This window comes from Trachypithecus francoisi, unplaced genomic scaffold, assembly GCF_009764315.1.
Source record: "Trachypithecus francoisi isolate TF-2019V2 unplaced genomic scaffold, Tfra_2.0 Lachesis_group1, whole genome shotgun sequence".
Classification (NCBI taxonomy): domain Eukaryota; kingdom Metazoa; phylum Chordata; class Mammalia; order Primates; family Cercopithecidae; genus Trachypithecus; species Trachypithecus francoisi.
This window is the reverse complement of record NW_022681454.1, coordinates 164,437,585-164,455,075: the sequence shown is the minus strand read 5'-3', so window position 1 is coordinate 164,455,075 and position 17,491 is coordinate 164,437,585.

Genomic DNA, 17,491 nt, shown 5'->3' with positions numbered 1-17,491 from the left:
AGCAAATACCAAGTTCTGTTGAGGATGAAGAACAACTAGAAAACTAATACAGTACTTGTGTGGATTTATAATGGTACAGCCATTTGAGCAAATGATTTCTGAGTCTTATATAAAAGTAATAATATTAATTACCTGATGACCCAGCAATTTCACTTCTACATATTACAAAATAAAACAAAACATATTCACATGAAATATTTTGCAAATCTTTATGATGACTTAATTTCTATTCACCAAAAACTAGAAAATCCCAACTGTAATTCAAAGAGTGTATGAATACACAAACTTGCATATTCATAAAGATGGAATACTATTCAGAAATACAAAGACATGAATTCTTGGCACACTTGTAATATGAGTAATTATAGAATACTTTATGCTAATTTTATAAGCAAAATTCAGAAGGCAACATGAGAATGATTTCATTTGTATGACTTTCTAGGAAATCAAAACTACAGCAGCAGAACACAGATACGTGGATATCATAAGACAGGTTGGTAATCAGCTTTGAGTGGTAAATTACCATGATAGGTAACCAACCTCCAAGAGAAGCTGAGTTATCAAACTGTATTTCCTATTATCATGGTTGTGTCTCATCATGTTCGATTTAATGCTTTTATTTTACATAGGCATATGACATACATCATCACAGTGCATTTTGCTAAAAGTTAACGCCAAAGACAATATTTGATTTGTGACTTGAAATATCAGCTGGCAATGTTATAATGATTTTTTAAGTTATACATGAATTTGGAACTATTTTATATTTTTGCTTCAAATAGTATGGCTAATCCTTACTTCTGAGCAATAATTTCTGGATGTAACCATTTTTTAATAGAGTCATCTTTCACTGTGTTCTTGAAAGCCTATTACAGAAAGGCCCAGTCTGTGATTAGGCCTCTGATAGCTCCTGTCTAAGTCAGCACAAAAGAATGATCAAAGACAAAACCAAAAATCCATTTGTCGATATAAAATGTGAATTTTATAGAACATCATAACATAACCTCAGTTAATTCTCAGTAGTGTTTTCAGGATTATTAGGTCATTGTGAAGTTTAAAAAAATACCTCAGGAAAAGTAGAAACGGTTAGAATTTTGAAGCATAGGTTTTTATTTTTAATAAATAGTTTTTTCAAGAACTTTAAATGATCCTTTATGATGGTAGTAGTAGAAAATTTAACAGATACTGTAAAGCTAGAGCTCAAGAGATTTTGCTTGCTTGGATTTTTGATTATCATATTTTTTTCTTAAACTTTTTTTCTTAAAAAGACCTTATACAAGACAGAACTTACATTTCAAATTCAAGGGAAAAGTACATTATTTATTTAAACAGTTGTGTTTGAGGAAAAACTGTATTTGAGTGCAAATCTGAAAAATTGCATTATGTGAAAATGAGATACATGTCAAATGGTTCCTCTATCTTTAATTTTAACAGGAATACTTGTAATGCATAACATTTTAAACCACATATACTATAATTTATTTAATATATAAAAATATTTACTGTCAAATTCAAAGTACAAATGTAATTATGAGGTGGACTATCAAACTTTAGAAAGCAATAAATTTTTAAGCATTTTACCAATATCCATTTTATGCCAAGGGGTGATATGCTGATATTGAACTGGCTTTATCTTTATCTTTTCTTTAAAGCTAATTCCATAAGATTCTCTGTAAAATAATTTGTTATTCTATATTAATATTTTTCCAGGTGCTCTGTAAGTTGAAGCTAAATATTAAATTTTCAATCCAAACTTTCACTACTTCTCACATAATGTGCTTTTATTCTATTATAAAACTTTTGACTTTATTAAGAATTTAATCCTTATTAATGAGAGAATAGAAATTATAAAAGGTGAGAAAGAATTCCTCTTTATTGCTGTGAAATTCAAACTGGTATAAACCATTTTGAAAGACAACCATTTTCTTACAAATGTAAAACACAGTAATTTCATACAATTTAGTACTGATGCTCCTTGTGATTTACCCAACTGATTAGAAAACTTATATTCATATGGGAACATGCATGCGAGTGTTTACAGCGTTTCTTTCAGAATCACCCCAAACTAAAGTAATGTAGATGTCCTCCAACAGATTAAACTATGGTTTATCAATCCAATGAAATATTATTTATAGAAAATATATGTGCACAATTAAGCCACCACAAAGGGACATGAATCAAACTTAAGTAGATATTTGAAACAAAATAAAGGCAATCTTAAAAGGCTATATACTACAAGACTTCAATTGTAGAATATTTCGGAAAAGACAAAGCTATAAAAATTATATTTGAAAAAAGATGCGACATTTTCTAGAGTTTAGAAAAAGGAGGCAATGTTTGAATATGTAAAGCGCCTAGAATCGTTTATGGTAGTGAAGCTATTCTGACTAATACTATAATGGTGGATGCATAAAATTATACCTTTGTCAAGGCCTGTGGAACTTTACAGCAGAAAGAGTGAACCGTAACTTATGCAATTAAAAAATCATGTAGGAGGTCAGGGAATAACAGTTGAGAATACAGATTATGACAAAAGAATCTAAACACATTATAAATGCATGAAACAACTTCAATGAAGGTACACGTGAAAGGTTCATATTCTAAGGAATGTTGGAAAACAGTGGAATCTCTAAGACTAAAGGTAAAATAAAATGTTCATGAGCACTGTAGTCTAGTTAATAAAGTTATTTCTCACAAGATAGGGTTAACAATTGTGATACCGTAACCTGGAATTAAACAGTGTAGTAAATATATGGTGGGTGGTGAAAGCCAGATTTCTCACTGTTGGTAATGGGAGGTTACTGATAAGCAAGAGGAGGAGGCTGGAATGTGTCATGCAGTAATGGATTAGACTTGGAGACATCAGTATGAGCACATATATTTAACTTAATATAGTTTAAATGGTTACATATAAATATAACTATAGATATCTGTATATACATGAGTTAGTATACACACATATATTTTCTTTCTCTTAGCTGAGAAGAACTACAAGCAATGACCTCCTAGTGACAACAAGAATACTTAGCACCCAGTTCTTGGTGTTTAATAGCATTATCCAATAAAAGAAAATAGGGTTTTTTGGACAAATGTACTTTCTGCCTCCGACTAAGCAGAAAAGTTACAAGATGAAGCTGAAATATCTTTTAATGAGAAGGAAGGAAGGAAGGAAGGAAGGAAGGAAGGAAGGAAGGAAGGAAGGAAGGAAGGAAGGAAGAAGGAAGGAAGGGGGGAGAGAGAGAGAGAGAAAGAAAGAAAGAAAGAAAGAAAGAAAGAAGAAGAAAGAAAAAAAGAGAAAAAAGAAAGAAAGAGAGGGAGAGAAAGAAAGAAAGAAAGAAAGAAAAGAAAGAAAAAGAAAAGAAAAAAGAAAAGAAAAAAAAAGAAAAGAAAAAGAAAGAAAGAAAAAAAGGAAGAAAGAAGGGAAGAAAGGAAGAGAAAAGAAGGAAAGGAAGAAAAGGGAAGGAAGGAAAGGAAGGAAGGAAGGGAGAAATAAAGAAAGGAAGGAAGGAAGGAAAGGAAGGAAGGAAGGAAGGAAGGAAGGAGGAAGGAAGGAAGGAAGGAAGGAGGAAGGAAGGAAGGAAGGAAGGAAGGAAGGAAGGAAGGAAGGGGGGAGAGAGAGAGAGAGAAAGAAAGAAAGAAAGAAAGAAAGAAAGAAGAAGAAAGAAAAAAAGAGAAAAAAGAAAGAAAGAGAGGGAGAGAAAGAAAGAAACAAAGAAAGAAAGAAAGAAAAGAAAGAAAAAGAAAAAGAAAAAGAAAGAAAGAAGAAAGAAAGAAAAGAAAAAAAGGAAGAAAGAAGGGAAGAAAGGAAGAGAAAAGAAGGAAGGAAAGAAAAGGGAAGGAAAGGAAGGAAGGAAGGAAGGAGAAATAAAGAAAGGAAGGAAGGAAAGAAAAAAAGGAGGGAAAGAGGAAAGGAAGGAAGGAAGGAGAAAAAAGAAAAGAAAAGAAGGAAGGAAAGAGGGAAGGAAGGAAAGAAGTAAGGAAGGAAGGAAAGGCAAAAACAGAAAATGATGGGTGGGATTGTAAACTGGTTCAACCATTGTAGAAAACAGTATGGCAATTCCTCAAGGATCTAGAACTAGAAATACCATATGACCCAGCCATCCCATTACTGGGTATATACCCAAAGGATTATAAATCATGCTGCTATAAAGACACATGTGCACGTATGTTTATTGCAGCACTATTCACAATAGCAAAGACTTGGAATCAACCCAAATGTCCATCAGTGACAGACTGGATTAAGAAAATGTGGCGCATATACACCATGGAATACTATGCAGCAATAAAAAAGGATGAGTTCATGTCCTTTGTAGGGACATGGATGCAGCTGGAAACCATCATTCTCAGCAAACTATCAAAAGAACAGAAAACCAAGCACTGCATGTTCTCACTCATAGGTGGGAACTGAACAATGAGATCACTTGGACTCTGGAAGGGGAACATCACACACTGGGGCCTATTATTGGGAGACGGGATGGGGGAGGGAAGGCATTGGGAGTTATACCTGATGTAAATGACGAGTTCATGGGTGCTGACAAGTTGATGGGTGCAGCACACCAACATGGCACAAGTATACATATGTGACAAACCTGCACATTGTGCACATGTACCCTAGAACTTAAAGTATAATTTAAAAAAGTATAGAAAATGATGGTGTATTCAGAGACACAGGAGCCAACTAAGAGCTTGTTTAATGTTCAAAGCTTGAAAAATTTCAACAACATTATAAATAACATAGTATTGAATTATACTGTAAAGTATAAAATATCCATGAGTACATGCTGATATATAAATAAATGATTAATAAATAAATAATTGAGAAAAAATGTTTAAAGAGACAAATTTTCCATGAAGAAGTCCAACTAATTTATATAGGTACTCCACACTCAAGGAGGGGTAGACTTATCAACTCCATCCTCATAAGTATTGACTAAACATAGTAATTTTCTTCCAAAGGCTACATTATGAAAAGGGTGGGGGTGAAAAAGGATAACTTTTCATTGGATAAATTTGACTAACCAACTTCAGCCAAGTAATCAAAGTTAATATCATAATAGTAAATGATGATGATGATATGTACTCTTGATATGATGTGTAAGGCCCTTCATCTCTGTGGTCTTCTCAAGAAAACATAATCACTGTAAAATCACCAGAAAAAGATCATACAAATCCCACTTGAGGGGAATTCAACAAAATGCCTATACCACTCAAAATTATCAAGGTCATCAAACACAAGAGAAATAAAAGAAACTGTCATAGTCAAGAGGAGACAAAAGAGGCGTGAAGACTAAATAGAATGTCGTATCTTGGAGGAGACCCTGGAACATAAAAAGGATAGTAAGTAAAAACTAAGAAAGTCTAAATAAATTATGAACTTTAGTTAATCATAATATGTCTATATTTGTTGATGTGGTAACAATATTAATATTGATTGTACTAAATGTCTCATATAAATATGTTAATAATGGAGCAACTGAGTATAGAGAACATGAGAACTCTCTCAGTGTTTCTCTCCAAATTATTTTGTCAATTTGAAACTGCTTTAAAGTAAAACAAATTTATTTTAAAAGGTAAGAAGAGACAAATAGAAGGGAAACATGGGCCAAGGAAATCATAGATTTTGATCTACATGGACACCTTGAGTCATACATTTATTTCTAAGGTTACGAACAAATATTATTAAAAGGAATACATGATATCTGCCATATTAATTGATTCAAGAAGGCACATAATTTTCAGTGGTATATATCTTGTTACATTTTTCAAAAGTATAAAATACATTGGGGGACTAAAGGTATGATAGCTCTTTTCCACATTTTTCCCCAAATGGAAATGTAGGATATTTCATATAATTTTTGAATAAAAATGTGAAACAGCAATTACTCTCACAAAAACCTTGATCTAAACTTTTATATGGGAAAAAAGCTGTAGATCCCAGAAAAAAAAAAAAATGCTTAATGTAGTTACTTTAAAAAATAGACCAATTTAAGTTCAAGAAGATAAAAATAAATATTGGCATTTAAAATCAGAGATAAATTCTTACAGAAGTTGTGAATATTTTTCTAAGGAAGAATTTGATCGCAAAAGAGATAAAACTATTCAAGTGAATGGGATTCATCATGTGTATACACCCATCACTGAATCTAAGGAAACTTTGTACAAGCAGAGAGAGTCCAGAATCATTAGAAGCTGGCATTTATGAAACATTTTCTAGTACTTCTTTTCCTACTTCAGTATTTGCTGCTTTCAGCACAAAACCATGTGCAACTTTTGTATACTCATTGGACATTTTAAAATACATCATTTTAATGTTGACTGGTCTTAGAGGCATCAATCATCTCTACCTGATGAGCTTTCCTTCACCAGATCCACCTGACTTTTGCTACCTATGCAAAAAAATTTAATTTTATTTTATTAAAGTAGTAGAGAGGAGATGGGGAGTAAGAGAGAGACTATGAAGAATATTATTACATTTCAGTAGCAGATATTTAAACAAAAGTTTAAGTAGGAGTTAATGATCCACGTAATAGATATATTTGGAATCCAGATTCAGGTCCAGACTAAAGTCATGTTCTTTTTTCATTTAGAATGCATGATTTCCAATTCAATGTTGCCCATTATTAGAATAGCTTCCTGTTTCATCTGAAGACCTTCCCTCCTGTGGTGACTCATAAGATTCAAGAGGCATTACATAGTCCAAAATGTTATATAGTTAAATTTTATTTACCTCTGAACACAATAATCTACAGATGTACTCCAGGAGTCCCCAGATACTACCTTTCTTTGTACAACAGCAAACTCATTTCCCCTTGATAGCCAAAGTCCATTACCACAGACAACCCCTTTCTCAGATGTCTGTAAAAAGTCAGAGGAAATTGACTGTGTATTAAGGACTTTCGAGTTTCCAGTTTTTTATTTATTTATTTATTTATTTATTTATTTATTTATTTATTTATTTAAATTTACCCCTACATGACAGGTAAAAAGTCTGCCGTATCTCTTTCCTTTACCATCAACCTTTACCCAAAGCTGTCCATAGCATATGGCTCAAACAGGCAAACTCTTGCGGGTGGGTGTTGGGGAGGTAGTTGTTCCAGAGAGCTCAGTTCTAGAAGAAAGGTCTTCCCTTTTTTTCTGTGGCTTCCACACCCATCTGATGTCTAGTTGTCTCATCTGCAGCATTGGTCTATTACAAATTATTCAGTCTACAGAAAATGGAGATTCTAAAAGAAAAGAAATTACTAAAAAAATTCTGCGTGAAAATGTATACAAACTGTAAGCAATTTATGGATTATAACAAGCAGCATAGCTGTGTAACCAACAGTCAAGAAATAAAATATTCCCAGTACCACATACTTCTCTCCTCCGCCTCCTCCCAGTTTCTACCAATCTAACATTTCTATAGTTAATTTAAATGTTTTCAGGTTCTTTTATATTCAAACTTAAGGAATTTTTGAAGTGAAATAAGTTACACAGTTATATGAATAAAATTATACACTGTGCATTTTTAGTCCAGTTGACTTCTTTATTCAGCATTATGTCAGTGAGATTTATCGAGCTGGTTGCACTGTGTTAAGTTTGTACATTTTTACTACTGTATAGTATTTTGTTGTATAAACATGTAAGAGATTATTTATCCATTATATGGTTAATGGATAATTGGGTTTTTTCCCACATTGGCTCTGTGAATATTCATGAACATATTTTTACACCGCTATGACTTTCTTACAACTTTGCAGTGCGTCTACCTAAGATCATTCTTTCCAGAGGCGTGCTCTTCAATCCTTCAGCACTGACATGAACACAAGGTTTCTGCAAACAAATTATGTTTTCTTATGTGGGGGAGAGGGGTAGTCTAAATAGTTTGCCTTTATTTTGAAGAATTTCTTTTTCTGGAAATAGAATTCTGTGCCATATCATGTTATTGACATCCCTAGATATTTTACCGACTATCTAATAAAGTGAACTATCAATATATGCTCAAATAAGCTATCAATTACTACTAACACAAAATGAAGTTGTATTTGAGCCTTAAGACAGGCTAATGACAGCTGGAATTTACTTTTCAGTGAAGGTCTGTGTAAATAATTACTTTGGTAAAATGCAAAATGTATTTTACGAAGTGTCAAAATGTCATTTCCAGGAAAACCAGAAAATAATTAGACTATTATTTGCTTTTACAAATTGAGTTTTATTCAGTTATATATTAACATGAATTTTGTTCTTCTCTGTATTATGCTTAGAGGTATTTGGTTATGGCTTCTAGAAAATAATTAAAAACTTCAGAGAACCAGAAAGCCTGTATTTTGATTTGATAATTTGCTTTTTCAAATCAAATTATCACAACACTCATTTTTCTGTTGTGAAGTTGAATTGAGATGTATTAGAACTTTCATTTAAATTTAAAAATGGTTATTTTATGCAAATTAATTCATTTGATATTGTGTTTTTTAGAGACTTCCATCAGATTGAAACCTTTCTTTTCATATGAACATGTTGTGTCCCATAGAGAGAAGCTGACCTAAAATTATACATTATCAACTTACATGCTCTTTTTGTATTGAAACTGCTATACCTAGAAAAAAGATGATGACGACTTTGTGCTAGGACTTTTTTGGTTCATCAAAACAAGATCCAAACTACATATAATATTGTATTAAAAACAACAACCGTAACACTCACCCATTCGCTCACCTGAGTATATTATGTATGCAAAGCCATGAGTAGATTTATCCTTAGGGATGGTTAAAATCCATGTGCCCAGACACTGGTAAAAATCACTTTCTCTTTTTTTTTTTTTTTTTGTCTATGCTCTTTCTGAATATCACCTTCATTCATGAAAATTGGCTGTCTGAAAGAAACTAGTTACTCCTGGTTTACCTCCTTACAACTCCTAAATGAAAATTGGCAGTTGTCTATACATCTAACTAGAATAGCATCTAGAAACAATTCTAATGTCCCAGCTTGTTATCTCTATACCAATTGCTGTATGTGGTGGAGTATTACAATTGTTTTAAATGTGCCCAGCTGCCCATTTCTGAAGCCAAGGAGTAACTGATAAGCCTCAATAGGATCACATGGTTGGAATGAGAAAGAATTCGATTCTCATAAAGGAGGGAGGCTTTTATCTGACTAATCAGAAAAAGAAATGTATACATATTGTACACAGTAACTACTAATTACAGTATTTGCATTGAGAATTATCCTATGGCACAATTACAGTTTCCACATTTAGAAATGGCTTTATGAGAGATTGAACATATTTAAAATGACTGGGTAATTTTAATAGGATCCTCTACCAGTAGACATAAAATCACATTAATGCCTGGGTTCCAATATTTCATGCTTTTCTGTTTTATGCTCTTCTTTTATACTTTTCTCACAATCACATTTTTCCCCATTATCATGATAAATCTCAATAGAAATCTTGAAAATTGAGTGAATGTCATGATAGTCAACTTACCACTGACTATAATGATCATTAAGAAACTGACTTCGTAGTAAAACAGGGTCCTACCTGGCATGAGCCCTTAGATATTACCTCTGTTGGTGTGCCCAACAGGAGTATGATTTTATTTTTTCTTTCCACTTCTGTCTACTTCTGGAACAAAGTTGTGAAGTGTCATAGGTGAGTGCTGTTCCCATCATCTTATTTTGTCAATGATAGAAAAGTGAAAATGGTAAAGAGGAGAAGCCGGTGGTGGGGAGGTGTGGTAAGAAAGCACTAAAGAGAATATGGAGCAACGTTACGTGAAAAACTGATGCAGGGTAAGAGCCAAGATTGTGTGCCTACCCTGGAATGACCTTTCAGAAGCAGGCTATAAAAGTCAGTTCACCTTTAATAATGATCCACTACATGGCACACAATTTTGAAAAGACCTTCAAGGATGTACAGTAACAAAAGCCTATGAGATAGGTTAAGCTCAGCTGTCATCTCACATGATATTTTTCTGCAGACTTGCTTTCCATAGTGAAGAACTGCATTAACTTCTTTTGTTGAATTCACATATGCTGATACAACTTTATAGGAGCTGGGATATAGTCCCACACAGGAATTTTCATAATGAAAAGGGGCAATTTTCCATATCAATAAGATAGATAGTAAGAAAAATGACTTGCACAAACTAATTTAATTTTGCAAGTTACTAGTACTGGACATTTATATTTAAACCTGAAAGATTATTCTGTAACATAAGTTTATTAATTTAAAATGTAAAAGATTTCTACCTAAAAATAAAGTTTTTAATTTAAAATAAAGTTTTCACAAGAACCTATTCACTTATTCTCACTGGCTTAAGGCATTTTTTAAAAAATGAAAAAAAAAAGATTTACAGACTCTATAAATATGTGAATTGAACAGAATATGAATTTAATTTTACCATCCCATAGTATAGTTGTGGTTTAAAGTACATTATTTCATAGGCTGGAGAAATCCGAATTTCCCTTGTATATTATCATAAATGTGCATGGTTTTTATCACCAGTTTATGAAGTGTAATTGCTAAAAGTGTCAGAAATTCTTTATATTTATATCTGAATGAGTACATTAATAGTCTATGTATATTAGGCAATGAAAAGGAATAAAGATGTAAAAAAATAGCTAATATGGGTCTAAAGATTCTAGTATATAAAATTATATACAAAACTATAAAAATGTTGTAGAAAAGTATTATCCACTTCATAAAATCCAAAGAATGCTATTCTCACCCCCCTGAATCTCACAACCACTATTTATCTAAAAGTTTTTAACAGAGAAATCCATACACACCAAAAATGATAAAATAATGACATATTCAAAAGTAAATCTAAATTCAGATTTTTTTTCCTTCTCAATGTGGTATTCTTATTGAGAGTTTACTGTATATTAAGGGTTTTATATACATTCTCCCGACTAATCCACATTTCAAAGGGAATTTATATTTTAATCTTCAATTCTGAGAAAATGAAATAAAGGCTTAGACAGACTAAACTGTTTCCCGCCCCCCAGAAAACAAAAACAAGACTATTTAATGACTGGTTCTGAGTCCATTTTTCCCTAATTTCAAAGCTGATGTTTTTAACTTTTTACTGTAAATGTTTCTACTGCTTGTATTCTACTTACATTTGATTAACACTGAACCTGAAACGTATCCATAGAATATTCAGACACTATAATGAAGTTTACTTTGCGAAACTCAAAATTCGGTTTATCTGTCTCTTTGTAAAAGCTGAAACTCTAATATTTGGCATCAATCTTTGGGAATGTTTTCATTCACACATGCTTTTGCTCATAAATCAATTAATAAAATTGTATTAATCTTCAACTATACTCCAAGTCCTGTTTTTAGGTATATTTGATACAGTTGGAAAAACAAATAAACAAAAATCCATGCCCTAGTGGAAATACCACTATGGAAGACAGAGATAGGCAATAAATTAAATAAACATATCATTTAAATGGTGAAAGATGTCATGGAGAAAAGTAATGTTTAAGTATAAAAAGTGCAGCAGGCTATATTAGAATTGCAATTTTCAATGGAGGACTTAGAGAAATCCTCACAAAGGAAATGAGCGAAGACATAAGTATGATAACTAGGGAGTCAGGTAGATAACAATGGAAAGAACATTTCAGGCAAAGGGTCCACAAGTATAAAGCCGCTGAGGTTCAAATGTATGTGAAGCAGTCAATGAACAGCCAGGTGGCCAGTGGGGCTAGTGCAGAGAAAATAGAACAAAAAACTCTGGAAGATGGAGTTAGGTGGAAAGGACATCAGAGGCATCAGGCTTTGAATTCTAGCTTTACTTTGAATGTAATGAAAAGACCTGGAAGGTGTTGAGCAGAAGCGTGACATGGTCTGATTCAAATTTTTGAAGGATGATGATCTGGTTACTCAGTTGAGGGGAAGGGGAAAGGCAGAGAGATCTCTTAGGATGTTGCGATGGTTAATATTCTGTCAACTTGGTTGGATTGAAGGATGCAAAGTATTATTCCTGGGTGTGTCTGTGGAGGTGTTGCCAAAGGAGATTAACATTTGGGTCAGTGGACTGGGAGAGGCAGACCTACCCTTAATCTGGGTGCGTACCATCTAATCAGCTGCCAGGGTGACTTGAATAAAGCAGGCAGAAGTTGGAAAGAAAGAGCATTGTGGCTAAGTCTTCTGGTCATCTTTCTCCCGTGGTAGATGTTTCCTACCCTCAAACATCGGACTCCAAGTTTTTCAGCTATTGGACTCTTAGACTTACACCAGTGATTTGCCAGGGGCTCTCAGGCCTTTGGCGACAGACCGAAGGTCACACTGTTGGCTTCCCTACTTTTGAGATTTTGGGACTCGAACTGGCTTCCTCGCTCCTCAGCTTGCAGACGGCCTATTGAGGAACTTCACCTTGTGATTGTGTGAATCAATTCTCCTACTAAACTCCCCCTCATATATACATCTATCCTATTAGTTGTCTTACTTTAGAGAACTCTGAAAAATACAGACACAGAGGAGTTAATACCCAAAACTTAATTTTGTACATTCTAAGGTTAAGGTCCTGACTAAAATACAGGTAGAAGTATTAAATAGAAAATTGAATATAAAATTTGGAGTTGATGGGAGATTTCTGGGCCAGACATATAGCTTCAGGGGTAATAGTTAGTGAATGGTATGTAAAGTCCTCTGAGATTGAGTGACATCTCCGCCTAGACTGAGCATCAGCAGAGAAGGTCATGGGTCGTTCTAACATAAGGTGGAAAAAGAAAGTATCAAAGGAGACTGAGAAGGAATAGCTACCACGTAGGATGAAATGAAGGAAAGTATGGAGTGTTGAAAACCAATACAATAAAAATGTTTCAATGAAGATTTAATGATAAGCTGTGCCAAATGTTGCTGGTTCATGAAGATAAGTGAAGACTGGGAACTTAAGATTAGATTTAGTAACGTAAATCTGAGTGTTGGCCTTGGCAAACAGCTTTTATGGAATGATGAGGAAAATGTCTGAGGCAAGTGGATTTAAGAGAGATTGGTAGGAGCAAAATTGGAGACAGCAAGTATACACAACTCTCTCAAGAAATTTTGCTGTAAAGGAAAACTAGAGGGGAAAATAAGGTCAAGAAAACATTTCTGTTGTTATTGCTTCTTCGTTTGTTTTAAGGAAAAAATCTTTTTTCTTCCAGAATTAGAAAAAAAAAAGAAGCTGCAGGAGGGATAAAGGGGAAAGGTAGGAGACAGTTCCTTGAACAAGTAGAGGCATGAAGCTGACCCAGGAGTGATAGCGTCTGCATTTATTAGGAGCATAGGAAGTTCAACCTGTAAAAAACTCCAAGAAAAAGTAAAAATATATGAGTGTAGGCAGATAGATGTGCTGGTAGATACTTGCAAATGATCTCTAATTCTTTAAACGCTCTTTGTAACATAGGAAGTGAGTTCACCAATTGAAAGGAGAAAGGAAAGGGTACTGGAATTTTAGAAGATGATTAATGGTGGTGAAATTATCATAAAGAATTATTAGAGAATGAACAGAAACAAGATAATATAACTGCTCCTTAGGTTTCACGTGAGGGTAAGAGGCATGAATGAACAAGCATTGGCAGCAAAGTAGTGTTTCTTCCAGCCACATTCTGCTGCCAGCAGTGCAGTATAGGGTAGACTGAGAGTTAGAGTTGCTGTTTTGTGAACATTGACTCCTAAAATTGCACTATTTATGGTTTGCTTAGAATAAAATGTGTATGTTAAAAATTTAAAATAAATAGAAATAATTCCAAATAGTAGAGTTTTTCTAAATCATTTTAAAACATCATATCTGAAAATCTTGCTTGGTGACATTTTCTGTTACACTCTATGTGGTGTCTCTCCATAATAGAGAAAGAGAAATTTGTTCAATTGCTCTGTCAGAATCACTGGATCCCACCACAGAAAAACTATTGTATTCACTTAGATTGTATTGTGAGATCCTGTTGCTCTGTTTCTTGGAGTATATATAAATTCATGATCACTTTAACTCTTATTTTCAACTCTGTGAAACATGGCAGGTTCAAGTGAAAGTTCTAGGATTTATTGAAATTGAATATATAATAAATAATATTTCCTAATATATGTCCATTATACTTTATATTTTAAATTTCTTTTAAAAGAAACGGGATCAATGTGCAGAATGTGCAGGTTTGTACATAAGTATACGGGTGCCATGGTGGTTTCCTGCACCTACTGACCTGTCCTCTAAGTTCCCTTCCCTAACCCTCTACCCCACTACAGGCCCTGGTGTGTGTTGTTTATGTGTTCTTATTGTTCAACTTCCAACTATGAATGAGAAAATGCAGTATTTGGTTTTCTGTTCCTCTGTTAGTTTGCTAAGGATGATGGCTTCCAGTTTCATCCATGTCCCTGCAAATAACGTGATCTCATTCCTTTTTATAGCTGCATAGTATTCATGGTATATACGTACCACATTTTCTTCATCCAATCTATCATTGACGGGCATTTGAGTTGGTTCCATGTCTTTGCTATTGTAAATAGTGCTGCAATAAACATAAGTGTGCAAGTGTCTTTATAGTAGAATGATTTATATTCCTTTGTGTATATACCTAGTTATGGGATTGCTGGGTCAAATGATATTTCTGATTTTAGATCCTTAAGGAATCACCATACTGTTTACCACAATGGTTGAACTAACTTACATTCCCACCAACAATGTAAAAGTGTTCCTATTTCTCCACAGCCTCACCAGCATCTATTGTTTCCTGACTTTTTCATAATCAACATTCTGACTAGCGTGGTTTTGATTTGGATTTCTCTGATGATCAGTGATGTTGAGCTCTTTTTTAATAGACTCCTGCATAAATTGCATTAATTGGCTGCATAAATGTCTTCTTTTAAGAAGTGTCCTTTGGGAGGCCGAGACGGGCGGATCATGAGGTCAGGAGATCGAGACCCTCCTGGCAAACGGTGAAACCCCGTCTTACTAAAATACAAAAACTAGCGGGCGAGGTGGCGGGCGCCTGTAGTCCAGCTACTCGGAGGTGAGGCAGGAGAATGGCGTAAACCCGGAGGCGGAGCTTGCAGTGAGCTGAGATCCGGCCACTGCACTCCAGCCTGGGCGACAGAGCGAGACTCTGCCTCAAAAAAAAAAAAAAAAAAAAAAAAAAAAAAGAAGTGTCTGTTCATATCCTTGCCCAGTTTTTGATGGGGTTTGTTTTTTTCTTGTAAATTTAAGTTCTTTGTGAAGTTTGGATATTAGACCTTCATCAGATTGGTAGATTTCAAAAATTTTCTCCCATTCTGTAGGTTACCTGTTCACTCTGATGACAGTTTCTTTTGCTGAGCAGAAGCCCTTTAGTTTAATTAGATCCCATTTATCAATTTTGGCTCTTGTTGCAATTGTTTTTGGCATTTTGTCATGAAGTCTTTGCCCATCCCTATATCCTGAATGGTATTGCCTAGGTTTTCTTCTAGGGTTCTTATGGTTTTGGGTTTTACATTTAAGTCTTTAATCCATCCTGAATTTTTTTTTATAAGGTGTAAGGAAGGGGTCTAGTTTCAGTTTTCTGCATATGGCTAGCCAGTTTTCCCAGCACCATTTACTGAATAGGAGATCCTTTTCCCATTACTTGTTTTTGCCAGATTTGGCAAAGATCAGATGATTGTAGATTTGTGCTGTTATTTCTGAGGTCTCTGTTCTGCTCCATTCGTCTATATGTCTATGTTGGTCCCAGTACCATGCTGTTTTGGTTACTATAGCCTTGTAGTATAGTTTGAAGTCAGGTTGAGTGATGCCTTCAGCTTTATTCTTTTTGCTTGGGATTGTCTTGGCTATACAGGGTCTTTTTTATACCGTATGAAATTTAAAATGGATTTTTCTAATTCTGTGATGAATGTCAGTGGTGGTTTGATTGAATTTCAGTTCAGTACTTTGAACAGCACTGAATCTATAAATTGTTTTCAACACTATGGCCATATTCACAATATTTATTCTTTCTATCCATAATCATGGATTATTTGTTTGTGTTCTTTCTTATTTCCTTGAGCAGCGGTCCTTCACATCCATTGTTAGTTGTATTCCCATTGTAGCGATTCTGAATGGGAGTTCATTCATGATTTGGCTCTCTGCTTGTCTCTTGTTGGTGTCAAGGAATGCTTGTGAGTTTTGCACATTGATTTTGTATCCTGAGGATTTGCTGAAGTTGCTTATCAGTTTAAGTAGATTTGGGGCTGAGATGATGGGGTATCCTAGATGCAAAATCATGTCATTTGCAAACAGGGACATTTGACTTCCTTTCTTTCTATTTGGATACCATCTATTTCTTTCTCTTGCCTGATTGCCCTGCCCAGAACTTCCAATACTATGTTGAATAGGAATGGTGAAATAGGGTATGCTTGTCTTGTACTGATTTTCTAAAGGAATGCTTCCAGCTTTTGCCCATTCAATATTATATTGGCTCTGAGTTTTTCATAAATAGCTCTTATTGTTTCGAGATATGTTCCATCAATACCTAGTTTATTGAATATTTTTAACATTAAGGGATGTTGAATTGTGTCACAGGCCTTTTCTGCATCTATTGAGATAATCATGTCGTTTTTGTCTTTGGTTCTGTTTGTGTGATGGATTACTTTTATTGATTTGTGTATGTTGCACCAACCTTGCATCCCAGGGATGAATCTGACTTTATCATGGTGAATAAGGTTTTTGACGTGCTGCTGGATTTGGTTTGCCAGTATTTTATTAAGAATTTTTGCATTGATGTTCATCAGCGATATTGGCCTGAAGTTTTCTGTTTCTGTTGTGTCTCTTCCTGGTTTTGGTATCAGGATGATGCTGGCTTCATAAAATGAGTTAAGGAGGAGTTCCTCCTTTTCAGTTCTTTGGAATAGTTTCAGAAGGAATGGTACTAGCTCTTCTTTGTACCACTGGTAGAATTCATCTGTGAATCTAGTGGTCCTGGGCTTTTTATGGTTAGTAGGCTATTAGTTGCTGCCTCAATTTCAGAACTTGTTATTGATCTATTCAGGAATTCGACTTCTTCCTGGTTTAATCGTGGGAAGGTATACATGTCCAGGAATTTATCAATTTTTTCTAGATTTTCTAGTTTATTTGCATAGAGGTATTTATAGTATTCTCTGATGGTAGTATGTATTTCTGTGGGGTCAGTGGTGATATCCCCTTTTTTATATGCCTATTTGATTCTTCTCTCTTTTCTTCTTTATTACTGTAGCTAGTGGTCTGTTTTGTTAATATTTTCAAAAAAAAAAGTAGCTCCTGGATTTATTGATTTTTTGGAGACTTTTTTTGTGTCTCTATCTCCTTCAATTCTTATCTGATCTTAGTTATTTCTTGTCTTCTGCTAGCTTTTCGAAGAGTTTGTTCTTGCCTCTGTAGTTCTATTAATTGTGTTGTTAGAGTGTCAATTTGAGATCTTTAAAGCTTTCTGACATGGGTATTTAGTGCTATGAATTTCCCTCTTAATGCTGTGTTAGCTGTGTCCCAGAGATTCTGTTATGTTTTTTCTCATTGGTTTCAAAGGACTTCTTGATTTCTGC